Genomic DNA, 13,213 nt, shown 5'->3' with positions numbered 1-13,213 from the left:
CCAATGAGTTGTCTGCTTGCATCAGATGACCTTTTTGGAACTTCAGCTTCAGCATCAGTCCTTCCAGTGAATACTCAGAGTTGATCTCCCTTAAGATTGACTGGTTTGATATCCTTGCTTTCCAAGGGACTTTCAGGAGTCTTCTCCAGCACCACAGTTCGAAGGAATCAGTTCTTTGGCCTTCTGCCTTCTTTACGGTCCAGCTCTTACAACCGTACATGACCACTTGGAAGACCACAGCCTTTACTACAGGGACCTTTGTCTGTAGAGTAATGTCTCTGCTTTTCAGCAGCTGTCTAGGTTTGTCATCGCTTTCCTGTCGAGAAGCAATTGTCTTCTGATTTCATGGCTGCAGTCACCATATGCAGTGATTTTGGAGCCTTAATATTTAGTCTTTAAGCCAGCTCTTCACTCTCCTCCTTCATCCTCATCAAGAAACTCTTTAGTTCTTCTTCGCTTTCTGTCATTAGAGTGGTATCATATGCATATCTGAGGTGGTTGTTGTTTCTCCCCTCTATGTTGATTCTGGCTTGTAACTCATCCAGCCCTGGCATTTCTCATGATGTGCTCAGCATGTAGGTTAAACAAACAGGGTGACAGCAGATAGCCCTATCATACTCCTTTCTCTATCTTGAACCAATCAGTTCTTCCATACAGGGTTTTAACTGTTGCTTCTTGACCCCCATACAGGTTTCTTAGGAGACAGATAAGGATGGTCTGGTATTCCCATCTCTTTTAAGAGATTTGCTTTATATCAGTCAGTTCAGTTCAGTTGCTCAGTGGTCTTTGTGACTTCATGGACTGAGGCACACCAGGCTTCCCTTGTCCATCAACAACTCCCAGAGCTTATTCAAACTCACATCTACCGGGTCAGTGACGCCATCCAACCATCTCATCCTCTGTCATCCCCTTCTCCGCCTGCCTTCAGTTTTTCCCAGCATCAGGGTCTTTTCCAATGAGTCAGTTCTTTGAATCAGATGGCCAAAGTACTGGGAGTTTCAGCTTTAGCATCAGTCCTTCCAGTGAATATTCAGGACTGATTTCCTTTAGGATTGACATATATATTGCTTTATATTTTATAGTATAAAATCAGCTACTTAATCCCCTCCCCCCTTTCATTTCCCAACCAGTAACCATTAACTTTTTCTCTTTATATGTGGGTCTGCTTTTTTTTTTTTTCCCCTAGTCACTGTGCTAAGTTGCTTCAGTTGTGTCTGACCCTGTGCCACCCCATGGACTGCAGCCTGCCAGGCTCCTCTGTCCGTGGGATTCTCCAGGCAAGACTACTGGAGTGGCTTGCCATTTCCTTCTCCATTGTATTCACTAGTTTGTTGTTATTTTAGCACTTGCTTCCTTATGTAGTGTTTCTTCCCATTAGAGTAGAAAAATTCATAGTTCCATAACCATTTAAATGGTTTAACTTTTTTTTAACTACATAATATAACTTGATAAGTGTGCGCATGTTATCCAAGGCCAAGGTAGAATACACTCAAAGTTAAAATATAAAATATAGTTTGATGTAAATGTGCTGGGAAATAGGAAAGATGATCCTAAGGATTCCTGAAATTAGGAAAACTTGTTCCACTTTAAAAAACTCCTAAAAGCAAGTGGTAAGTAGTCAATGCAGAGAAGCTATCCCTGAGGAGAAAGCAACTTCTCAGGGAGTTTGGAAAGTGGTAAAACACCACTAAATCCATGGGAGTCCCAAAGAAGTTTATTTGCACAGACTACTTACAGGCTGCTGAAACTTTGAAGGAAACTAAGATCCTGTAAGGAATCTTTATTATCTATGAAGAGTCTAATTGTGATAATTTCCTCTCTGTATAGAGATAAACTTAAGCAAAAAGCTTCTGTGCACCACTAATGGGTCTTACCTTTTTCCCTTCCCACTTAGCCTTGGGACTTTGGTTGCCTCTTAGAGAGAGAGATGTTCTCAATGGAATAGGAACTGACCTAAATTAAGAAAACAGAGCTTTAGAGGGGAAGGAGTTTGTTTAAAGGAGGTGTAGCAAAATTATATATTAATCCGAAATTAGATAATGGGTATTCCTTTTCTCTGGGGGGTTTTTGTTTTGTTTTTGTGGGGTTTTTTGCTATATAACTTTCAGTTGTCCTGTAATATATTGGAAGGGAAGGGAAGTTCATTTTGAATGACTCATAATTTGATAGTAATTCAAAGAAAATACTTAAATGCCAAAGTCTTTAAGTTCTCTGTTCTGTTGTAGTCTTTTTACTTGGCATTGTAGTTAGTATTTTGTTATTTCAGGGCTGTCAAAATGTTAGCATAAGTTATCAATACTAAATTAAATATGCTTGAAATTTTGATAGCTTAATATTACCATATTTTGAATCTAAATACTGTTTAGCGTATGTGATAATTATCACCTAGAATGTATTTTTAAAATAACCAAAATAGTTAATGTATTATACTTAATGGAGATTGTGAATTCACCTTGTTATTTGAAAAATTCAGCTTCCAGATTGTTGCTAACTAACATCAAGGTTTTTAACAAACAAGAATATAATGGAGAAATAATTGAGGACTTGGGCTGCACAAGTAACAGATGTTTGCCATACAGAAGTTATCAAAACCAAGTAGATATCATATTAAAGTTTCCAAGAGTACAAGCAGTGAACTGATTAAGAAAAATCAGAAAAAATATTTTTAAATGTTTCTTTAGCTTAACTTTGAATTTCTTCTTTGATTTTCTGGTTATTAACATTTTAACACATGTTTTGCATTTATGGTTGAGTTGACTTAATTTTGTAATATTTTTTATTCTCACAAAATTACATTTACTTTTTCATCATAAGAGATAAAAGGATCTGTGGAGTACAGAAATTTCTGTGTCAGGAAAGTCTCCCACATAGTTTTATTTCTACCAAGCAGAGCAAGTCTTGGTTAATTTAGTCTGAAATGGGAGATCTTACTTTTTACTTTTCGTTTTGCCACCTTAGGTCAATAAGGTGAACATGAACATTCAGCAGTACTCTTTTTATGCTTTTTTATATGCAAAAGTAGCAGTAGCAGTGTTTATGAAAAGTTTGGTTTAGTTTTGTTTATCTTCAAATTGCTGTTAAACATTAAGCTGCTTAAAGAATACAGTATTAGAATCTTAGAATTTGAAAATGTCTTTGATATTTCATGAACAACCCTTTGCCAAAGCCAGAAATGGAATCCATCAGTGACAAGCTTGTCAAGTTAGTTTTCATCCAGATTCTTGATTGTTTCTAGTTATTGGAAGTTCACTACTTCGTAAGTCAGTCTATGTTGGTTTGGTAGTGTTTAATTATTAAAAATTTGTACATTCTTTGTGTTGAGCTAGAATTGGCTTCCTGGAAATTTTGCTTATAAGCTTCTTTCTTTTCAAATTACCCAACCCTTTAAATAATTGTATATAATTAAATATTATTTGTTCATTCTTTCAAATGATTCTAATAATCCATGATTTTAAAGTGTTGAACATCTTAGTTTGTAATCGTTCCTCTTTTATGTCCCAAATTGAACAAGATATTCCACCATAGTATGACCAATGTAAAGTCTAAAGGGACTAGTGGTACCTCCCTTGGTGTAGGTACTTTGTGTCAAAATTTGATTTACCCCCAACTCTGTCCTTTCTTTTTTAAAAATACATAACTTCTGTTGGCTTAGTGTCTTGAAATTCTCCAGGATTCTTTTCACATGAATTTCTAGGAATCTGGATCTCTCTTACATTCTACCTGTGTAGTTGATTTTTTTTCTTTGAAGTTAAAAATAGAAGCTAAATTTTTGACTATTTAATTTGAGAGTAACCTTATTCCACTTTTCTTGATGATTTTAAAATCTAGGTCTTAATTGCATTTTTTGTAAGATTTATTTTGGAATAATTCTGTCATATATTAATTTGTAAATAAAGGTAGCCTTCAAGTGATAGTGTGTAAGATGAAAGATGACGGGATTGTATGTTATATGTTAAAAGTAATACTATTATTCAGTACTGTTTAACTAGATGTAAATGTACCAAGAACCGTCATGTAGCCCATATTTCATTGATTTACCTATGGTAGAGTTTCTTCATAAAAGTAACCTTTGTTTTTTCTAAAAGACAAATTACTCTCAGTGAATCTTTTTGGCTCTTAGTAATCACTGTGTGGGTTTGGTGTTTTTTTTTTTTTCTCTTCGTTGGTTCTAATTGTCCATCTTGGAGTTTTGCTGAAGTTCATTTGCTAGCATGTATTTTTTTTCTGAATAGCTCCTTTATTTCCAAATATTAATAATATAAATAGATAACTTATCTCTAGTAGCTTGATGTTATTTTTTTCTCCAAAGATTGCCAGTAATGGCTCTGTGTTAGTATCTGTCAATTTAATATTCTAACATGTAATTTATTTGAACCCATATAAACTTGGAATTTTGGTTGTTTAACAAAAGAAGGATGATTTTCCTCTGATTTTTGTAATAGTGGAAAAGTGAAGACCTAAATCTCCAACACTGAGAAAAGATGTAATGAAAACTTAATGTTCATTTGCTTAAGTATTTATTAGTTAGATATTTTAAATGATGACAATGTAATAGCATGAAAAGAGTGCTAAGTGGAAAATTGCCTGGCAATCTAGTGGTTAGGACTCCCTGTGCTTTCACTGCAGGGGCCTGGGTTCAGTCCCTGGTTGGGGAACTGTCATCCCAAAAGCTGTGTTGCCACCAAAAAAGAAAGAGAAAAAGAGTACTAAGAGAAATGAGCAACTTATAAAGCATATGTTCCTTAAAACTTGGTAGCAAATATAACATACTGGTGAAAAAAAGGCCAAAAGGGCACATGCTTAACTGAGTTCATGCTTAGAACTATGAGATCCTTTTCTACACTCAATGCTTTTGTTTTCCAAATTATTCTCTAATCTCAACAAACTGGGGAAAATTCTGAAAGAGATGGGAATACCAGATCACCTGACCTGCCTCCTGAGAAAACTGTGCAGGTCAGGAAGCAACAATAGAACTGGACATGGAACCACAGACTGGTTCCAAATTGGGAAAGGAGTACATCAAGGCTATATATTGTCACCCTGCTTATTTAACTTATATGCAGAGTACATCATGAGAAACGATGGGCTGGAGGAAGCACAAGCCAGAATCAAGATTGCCGGGGAAAATATCAATAACCTCAGATGTGCAGATGACATCACCCTTAGGGCAGAAAGTGAGGAGGAACTAAAGAACCTCTTGATGAAAGTGAAAGAGGAAGTGAAAGAGGACATTGAAAAAGCTGGCTTAAAACTCAACATTCAGAAAACTAAGATCATGGCATCCGGTCCCATCACTTCATGGTAAATAGATGGGGAAACAATGGAAACAGTGACAGACTTTATTTTCTTGGGCTCCAAAATCACTGCAGATAGTGACTGCAGCCATGAAATTAAAAGATGCTTGCTCCTTGGAAGAAAAGCTGCTGCTGCTGCTGCTAAGTCACTTCAGTCGTGTCCGACTCTGTGTGACCCCATAAATGGCAGCCCACCAGACTCCCCCATCCCTGGGATTCTCCAGGCAAGAACACTGGAGTGGGTTTCCATTTCCTTCTCCAATGCATGAAAGTGAAAAGCTACGACCAGTCTAAACAGCATATTAAAAAGCTGAGACATTACCTTGCCGACAAAGGTCCATCTAGTCTAAGCTGATTTTTTTCAGTAGTCATGTGTGGATATGAGAGTTGGACTATAAACAAAGCTGAGCGCCAAAGAATTGATGCTTTTGAACTGTGTTATTAGAGAAGACTCTTGAGAGTCCCTTGGGCTACAAGGAGATCAAACCAGTGAATCCTAGAGGAAATCAACCCTGCATGTTCATTGGAAGGACTATTGCTGAAGCTGAAGCTTCAATACTTTGGCCACCTGATACAGAGAACTGACTTCATTGGAAAACACCCTGATGCTGGGAAAGATTGAAGCCAGAAGGAGAAGGTGACGACAGAGGATGAGATAGTTGGATGGCATCACTGACTCGATGGACATGAGTTTTAGCAAGCTCTGGGAGTTGCTGATGGAGAGGGAGGACTGGTGCGCTGCAGTCAGTGGGGTCACAGAGAGTCGGACCCAACTGAGCGACTGAACTGAAAATAATTACTTATTTATAAGGAAGACTAATTTTTTCTAGAAACAGGATCCAATATGTGTTTTGTATGGTTTAGTTTATTTTTAATCCCTAGTTTATACTTTCTACATTTAAATATTTTTTTCTTGACAGAAATTCTAGTGACAAAATAAGAATTAAACTGAAAAACTATTAATATCAGTGTTTTCTCATTGTCTGAAATGCTGTTTTTCAGAAAGAAGGTGAAAGTGAAGTCGCTCATTCGTATCTGAGTCTTTGCAACCCCATGAACTGTAGCCTACCAGGCTCCTCTGTCCATGGGATTTTCCAGGCAGTAGTACTGGAGTGGATTGCCATTTCCTTCTCCAGGGAATCTTCCCGACCCAGGGATCGAACCCGGGTCTCCCACATTGTAGACACACGCTTTACATCTGAGCCACCTGTTTTTCAGAAGTTATCTTTAAAAGCTCCTTTATGTTGAATTGTTTACCTAGTTCTTTTTGACAGGTGCTTGTTCTTTTTGATAATTGAAATAAGTATCTTTGGTTTCCTCCATTTTACGTTCAAAGTTTAAAGCTTTATTCAGCAGATAGCAAGACACTTTGCTCTCTGCTACCTCATGTCAACAAGCATGAAGAAAACATGGTTCTTTCACACCATATTACATAGTAAAAGTCATTCATTCAGATATGAATTAAGAAATCTTGTCTCTAGTTGCAGGATTTCTACAAGTGTTTTGACAGAAGTCACTCAATCTCCCTGAATGTCCATTTCTTCATCTGTAAAAATGAGAACCTTAGTCACTAAAGTTCCATTTCTGTTTTAACAGCTGTTTTTCTTGTATTTAATTTCCTGATTTTCATTTTACCCCCTCTGATTTGAAAATCCACCTTTATTTTACCCTAAATCCCCATACCTACTTCAAACTATTTTGGGACTTTTTAAACAATCCATTGATTATTATTTATGTGTGTTGTGTTCCAGTTTCACCTTGTTGTATTAATTAAAGCATTAAAAATATGTTGTATCTTTTATGGCTAGTTCCATATCATTGATCTGTATTTATTTTTTTCTCTCTTTCTGGAACTTGTCTGATTATATTTTCCGTAAATTTGATGTGTTTGCTTCCAAAATGTTCTTGATTTTTTTATTAGTCATATTAAAATTATGGAATAGTTTTTTTTTTTTTAATTATTGACAGAGGTTTAAAGGGAAAATATCAGGTATTCAGAATATAATAATATGAGTAAGGGAACCAAAGTAAATCATCAAACATCACTGTATTAATGAATTTTGAGGTAACTATTTCTAAAATTGTAGTGAGAATATTTCTAGTGGTTTTGAAAGCAGCGTGAAAACTTAGCATTTAATTCTAGTTATTTTTGGTTTTATGTGGTTACAGGGTATATCTGTGTCCTCCAGTAGTAAAGCTATAAAATACAGGTTAGAGTAAGATGAAAATTTAGGTCTAAAAATCTATTACTATAATTTTTAAATTTATTTCTGGCTGCACTGGATCTTCATTGCTTCACACAGGCTTGCTTTAGTTGTGCCAAGTGGCAGCTGCTCTAATGGTGATGTGCCACGTGCTTCTCATTGCTGGTGGCTTCTCTTGGCCTAGGGTGCTTGGGCTTCAGTGGTTGCAGTGCTCGGTAGTTGTGGTCCATGGGCTTAGTTGTCCCATGGCACGTGGAATCTTCCCAGACCAGGGACTGAGTCCATGTCACCTGCATTTGACAGGTGGATTCTTGACCATTTGACCCTCAGGGAAGTCCTGGAATTATTTATTAATGGCAATAAAAACTAGTTATCTTAATGGCGTACACCCATGAAGTTGTAGAGGAGGAAAAGGACAGTCAGACCTCCCTACTTGTGTGTTCTGCATATGAGGAGTCAATCAACCATAAATGAAAAATTTCAGAAGAAAAAATACCAAAAGATTCTCAAAAGCAAAACTTGAATTTTTCTTGTGCTTATCAACAATTTGGGGGACTTTCCTGGTGGTTCAGGACACTAAAGAATCTGCCTGCAATATAGGAGACCCCAGTTCGATCCCTGGATTGGGAAGATCCCCTGGAGAAAGGAATGGCAGCCCACTCCAGTATTCTTGGCCTGGAGAATTACTTGGACAGAGGAGACTGGCAGGCTTACTAGTCTATTTGGTCACAAAGAGTTGAACATGACTGGGCCACTAAAACTGTCAACTATTTACATAGTATTTATGTTTTATTAGATATTATAAGTAATCTAGAGATGACTTAAAGTATATGGGAGGGTTATATGCAAATACTATTCTATTTCATGTAAGGAACTTGAGCCTTGAAAGATTTTGATATACTCCTAGACCCTGAAACCAATTCCTTGCCATTACAGAGGAATGATTGTAAGTGAAACCTCATGATATTGGGAAGTAAAATGATTGAGCAGTGAGATTCTTAAAGAGAAGCCATAGATACGACAAACTGATAAAACCACTACCCCAGTTAAAGTATGCTTTATTAGTGCTCAGAAGGACTAGAAGAAAAAGAAAAGGACACTGAGTTCAGCCATGATGCTTATTGAAACACAGAGACTGTTTGCATAGTGCTTTAGTGTTCTCAGCAGTGATTTTTCTTAGTCAACTACATGTCATAAAAATTATGATAAATATTTACAGAGTTAAATGAACACATTCTGTTGTTGCATAACTTTCCTCTTATGACTGGGGCAGTTTACCCAGGATATAGTGAAGAAAGGAGGGAAAGGTGCACTAATTCAAGACATCCCACACATATTGGTTGATTGAATGTCCTGCTTGCTTAGGGGAGAAAAGAGAGTTTAAAAATCAGTGTTAGGTCTGTATCATCTGGAAATCCTGGAACTTCATGGTCTGTTGAAGTGTACCATGCTACACCATCTTTGCAATGCCTGGAATATCTACATAGATATATTAATGTGAAGATGTTAATCATTAGGGTAATAACCATGATGCAAGAGTTACACATTTGATTATATATTTTATAGATTAATAGGACATAATGAAAAGTATTTTCCTCAATCTAATCAGCTTCAGATAAGGCCATATCAAGTTCAAATCATTTTTAAATTACTATTGTTTCTCTTATTTTCCTATTCTTGTGTCTGAAAAAGTACTTAAAATGCTAAAGCACTGAAACTTAGAGGTTTTGGTGTTTTGTACAGCCTGTATACTTGGAGAAATCCACTTGTTTGTTTAGATTTCCGTATCTGTAAAGATGAGGGATTTCTTTCATGGTTCAAAATAAATGGGACCAAAATGCTAGTTTAACTCTTAATTATATGTATAAAGGTTCTACAATTATTGGAAGGAACAGATTTTCTTCAGATAGCCATACAGTATTGCCTGCCTTTTTAGCCTCTGTTTACTTTCTCACCTCTGTTGATTTATTCAGCTTGTAACCTAGAAACCAGCTAAAAAGGAAGGAAGTCAGAGATGTGTATTTCTGGGCAGTAACTGGAGTAGTTTCCTCTTCCTCTAGCCTGGTTTAGCTGCCAGAAAAGACCTTTTACCCAACCGAAAAAAAAAAAGAAAAAAAAAATTTAACTCTTCAACTTCCTTCCTTAATGCATTAAGGAAGGTATAAGTCGTAAGAAGAACCAGTTTAAAGAATTAAAATGCTGCTCTCCTCAAATTTGTGCTTTTTGCCATCTGAAAGGTGATGTTTAATACCATCCCTTACAAGTTGTAAGAACAAGAGATAATTTAAGTAGACATGTTGTAAAAGCTAAGCAACTTACGCTTGCTACCAAATGCTTTCTCAGCATTGTTACTTCAATATTTTTGTTAGAAATTTGTCAGTGTACCAGACCAAACATACATTTATATATTTATAAAAATATTTGGGTTAGTTGCTCAACCGTGTCCAACTCTTTGCGACCCTATGGACTGTAGCCTACTAGACTCCTCTGCCAGTGAGATTTCCGAAGCAGGAATACTATAGTTGGTTGCAGTTCCCTTCTCCAGGGGATCTTCCTGGCCCAGGGATTGAACTCTGGTCTCTTGCATTGCGGGCGGATTCTTTACCTTCTGAGCCACCAAGGAAGCCCTATAAAAATATTTATCAAGTCCAATGTAAATAAGATACTTAAGGGTTACAACCTTTATTTATTTCCATTAAAGAGTCAACTATGTTGCAAAGAGTCAGACAGGACTTAGCAACTAAACACAAAAATGTTGTATTTCTGGTAATGGAAAAGTATCTAATGTAACCGTGATGCAGTATGAAATAAAAACGAGTGGTTTTTCAGTACTGACGTTAATTATTTTAATTTTATAAAATTATTAAATTGTGTATCACTAGCAATATATAAATACTGTGGCAATTGTTAAGTATAGTTCTTAAGGCTACTTGATTTTGTAGGGGACATAGTACTTGAGGAACAAACATGTTTTTAAGTTAATAACAACATAGTCAAATCTGAATTTATATGAGATTGTAAAATGCATCTTGTGAAATATTTAACTCATTCTCTAATACAGTAAACTGTAGAAAAGTAGTATGACATGTTTTAAAATTTGATAGTTTATAATATAATGTAATAACCTGAATCAAATAGTTGCTGTTTGTTTTGGGCTCAGAATAAGCCTGCCATATTACTCCAGTTGTTTTTTTTTTTGGTAACTTATATTACACTGAATTCTTTTAATTCCATGCATGTTTTATGATCACATCTTAAGTAATTATGAAATGAAATACTGGTATGCTATATGTGATTCACTTGACTCATTATTAAAAAGTACTTTGTTCTAAAGTTACATTTCATTTCTATCACTGTTCTAAAACTGAATTTTACTAATATTTTTAGAATAATCACTATTGCTCTCTTTCATCTTTAAAACAAAAAAGGATTGAGATTTTCATTAGTACAATGCATAATAGACTAAATTTAAAATATCTTTTTTTCTAGTAGTTAACAATGTTTTTTAATGAAATGAAGCTGATACATCTGGAATAGATTTAAAGGGACAGGGCATTGGCTGGGAATTGGAAGTTTTTCTCTTAACACGATTTGATAAATTGGTTGTGTGGTATTAAAATCAGTGTAAATTTTTAGATTTCTTGAAATTGCAATACCTAACATTGGGACAAATTTAAAATAAAAGGCCATTCACACACATCATTAAAAATAGGTGAATGTTTTCTTGTACTTGGAGATATCTGACATTCTTTCTTCATATTCAGTGTGTTTATTATACATACAGCACAGATCTCAGTTCAGACTAATCACGTCAGGTGCTGAATAGCCATCTGTAGCTATTAAAGGTTTTTATAACTATGAACGATTTAAATTGTTCTTAAAAATAATAAAAAATGTTTCAGGAATATTTTTTAATCTGCCAAAATAAATATTACCAGTTAGTTGTTCTTTTGAGTAAAGTGTGTGGTTGTTGGTGTGGTTGTTGGTTATGTCATTTGATTTCACTTAGATTATTACCCCAGAAATGTTTTAAACTGTTTTTGCTCCCTGTGTTTTTATAAATATCAGTGTTATTTCCAATGAAAAATGAGTAAAAGTAAATTCTTTACTTGAAAACACACTAGAAAGTATTCTTAATAGGTTTAAAGTTACATTTTATTTTTGCCCAGTTGAGAGATATTTACATATGACTTGTTTTTTGCACTTTCTCACCTTGGTAAATCTGTAAGGCAGAAACTTTGTATTTGCATTTGCCTTGTGAAGGAGACAGTAAACTTGAGCTCTCAGTCTCGCCACTAGTCTGTCTTTGTCTGTTGTTAAAATTATGAGCCAGTCTCTATGGCGCAGCCAAATGAGTAATCACCAGTAATGTGACTCGTGCTGGAAGTGACTCCATCAGCACCTGTGACGGAGGATTAGTTACAGTTTACAGAGCACCGCCTCTTCCCTTCTCTCAGTGTGCCCTAAGCCAAGTAGTCGTTCTCATTTGGGTGTCTGCGCTGTTGGAAGCTACTGCAGTGTTTCCACACAGACAGAGTACAGTGGGAAAAGGCTTTCTCTAGCTGATGGATGGCTGTTCTCTCTATTTGGAGTATCTTACTGGTTATGTAAGCGACCTCGGGAGAAATTATCCTGACCCAGATCGGAGGATGCAGTAGTGCTTCAGCTGCAGGATTTCTTGGTCGTTAACACCACAGTGCTGATGACAAAGAGCAAGTTGTAATCCTCATCACTGCCAGGACTGAGCCAGAGCAGACAGAAAATCGTCATTTGCTCGTCGGAGACTTGTTAGGTTACAGCCTCTGCTTCGTTCTGTGGTCTTGGCTTTTCTTACTATACAATGACGACGCTGCAAGTGAGCTCAGAAATGCTTGGTTTGAGAGCCATTTGCCTGTGATTTTTGAAGACTTAAGAATTATTGAGGCTAGATTTAAAAAAAAAATACTGCTCAAGAACAAAATGGAAATGTCAGCTATACTTCTTGACCTTTAAAGCCTTGTCGCTGATATCGGAGATTTAAAGATACTTTAAAATTCTCAAGAACAAAGTACGGTTTGTATTTTTCTGCTTCCTTTTTCTTTTGTCTTAATTTACATTTGGTTTTGCTTCTCGATTTTAGGAATTAAGGTCACTGTCTTTTTCAGATCCAGCTTTCGTGGTCTTAGTTTTTTAGAATTTTTAATGATTTCATTTGTTTAGAGAGAGATTTATTGTGTTGGTAGTAATTTCATAACACGGTACGATAAAAAAAACAAGCTCAGTTGTTTAAAGTATTATAGCAGAAATGTTTTGGATTAGGGTTTAGAATATAATGTCTTAAGGGAAGTAGGGGTGTTTGTTTTGTGAGGGTTTTTTCTGTCTGGTGTGTGCTTGTCCCCACCCCCAACTTGTTTTCTAACAGTATCGTGTTTTTCAATAGACCTGCTTGGGTGGGAATTTGGACTTTGTTCTTTCGAGTCACTCCGATCTTTTTTTTTTTTTTTTTTTAAGACTAAACCTTGACTTCTAAAATGTATCTTAGATTGTTTTCTGCTTTAGTATTTCGAGATTTATATCAGATTTCTGTAGTTTATGAGCCTAATTTTTTTCACTTGGAAAAGAAATTGTTAAATGTTAACTGGAGATTGTTAGAAACTTGGACTGTAGACATAAACCTTGTGAATTTCCAGTCAAATGTTAAATGGTGAGCTTTAACATGGTTTGTTTGAGCAGCTG

The 13,213-nt window shown here is 35.8% G+C and overlaps 1 protein-coding gene across 7 annotated transcripts in view; it reads left to right on the top strand.

Moving 5' to 3' along the window:
- The window catches only part of JMJD1C (jumonji domain containing 1C), a 316,167-nt gene that overhangs the window by 215,741 nt on the left and 87,213 nt on the right, over positions 1-13,213 (top strand). For 2 of the 7 annotated variants that reach the window (XM_070782326.1, XM_070782324.1), the window contains exon 1: positions 10,951-12,545. The exons of 3 other annotated variants lie outside the window; for them this stretch is intronic. The gene's annotated coding sequence lies outside the window, so the exon portion shown is untranslated. Of the gene's footprint in view, positions 1-10,950; positions 12,551-13,213 lie in introns of those variants that run through there. 2 more of the 7 variants (XM_070782327.1, XM_070782325.1) reach the window with 1 other exon arrangement.

Source organism: Bos indicus, chromosome 28 (genome assembly GCF_029378745.1).
Source record: "Bos indicus isolate NIAB-ARS_2022 breed Sahiwal x Tharparkar chromosome 28, NIAB-ARS_B.indTharparkar_mat_pri_1.0, whole genome shotgun sequence".
In the NCBI taxonomy this organism is placed as follows: Eukaryota; Metazoa; Chordata; class Mammalia; order Artiodactyla; family Bovidae; genus Bos; species Bos indicus.
This window is presented reverse-complemented; position numbering and strand designations above follow the sequence as displayed.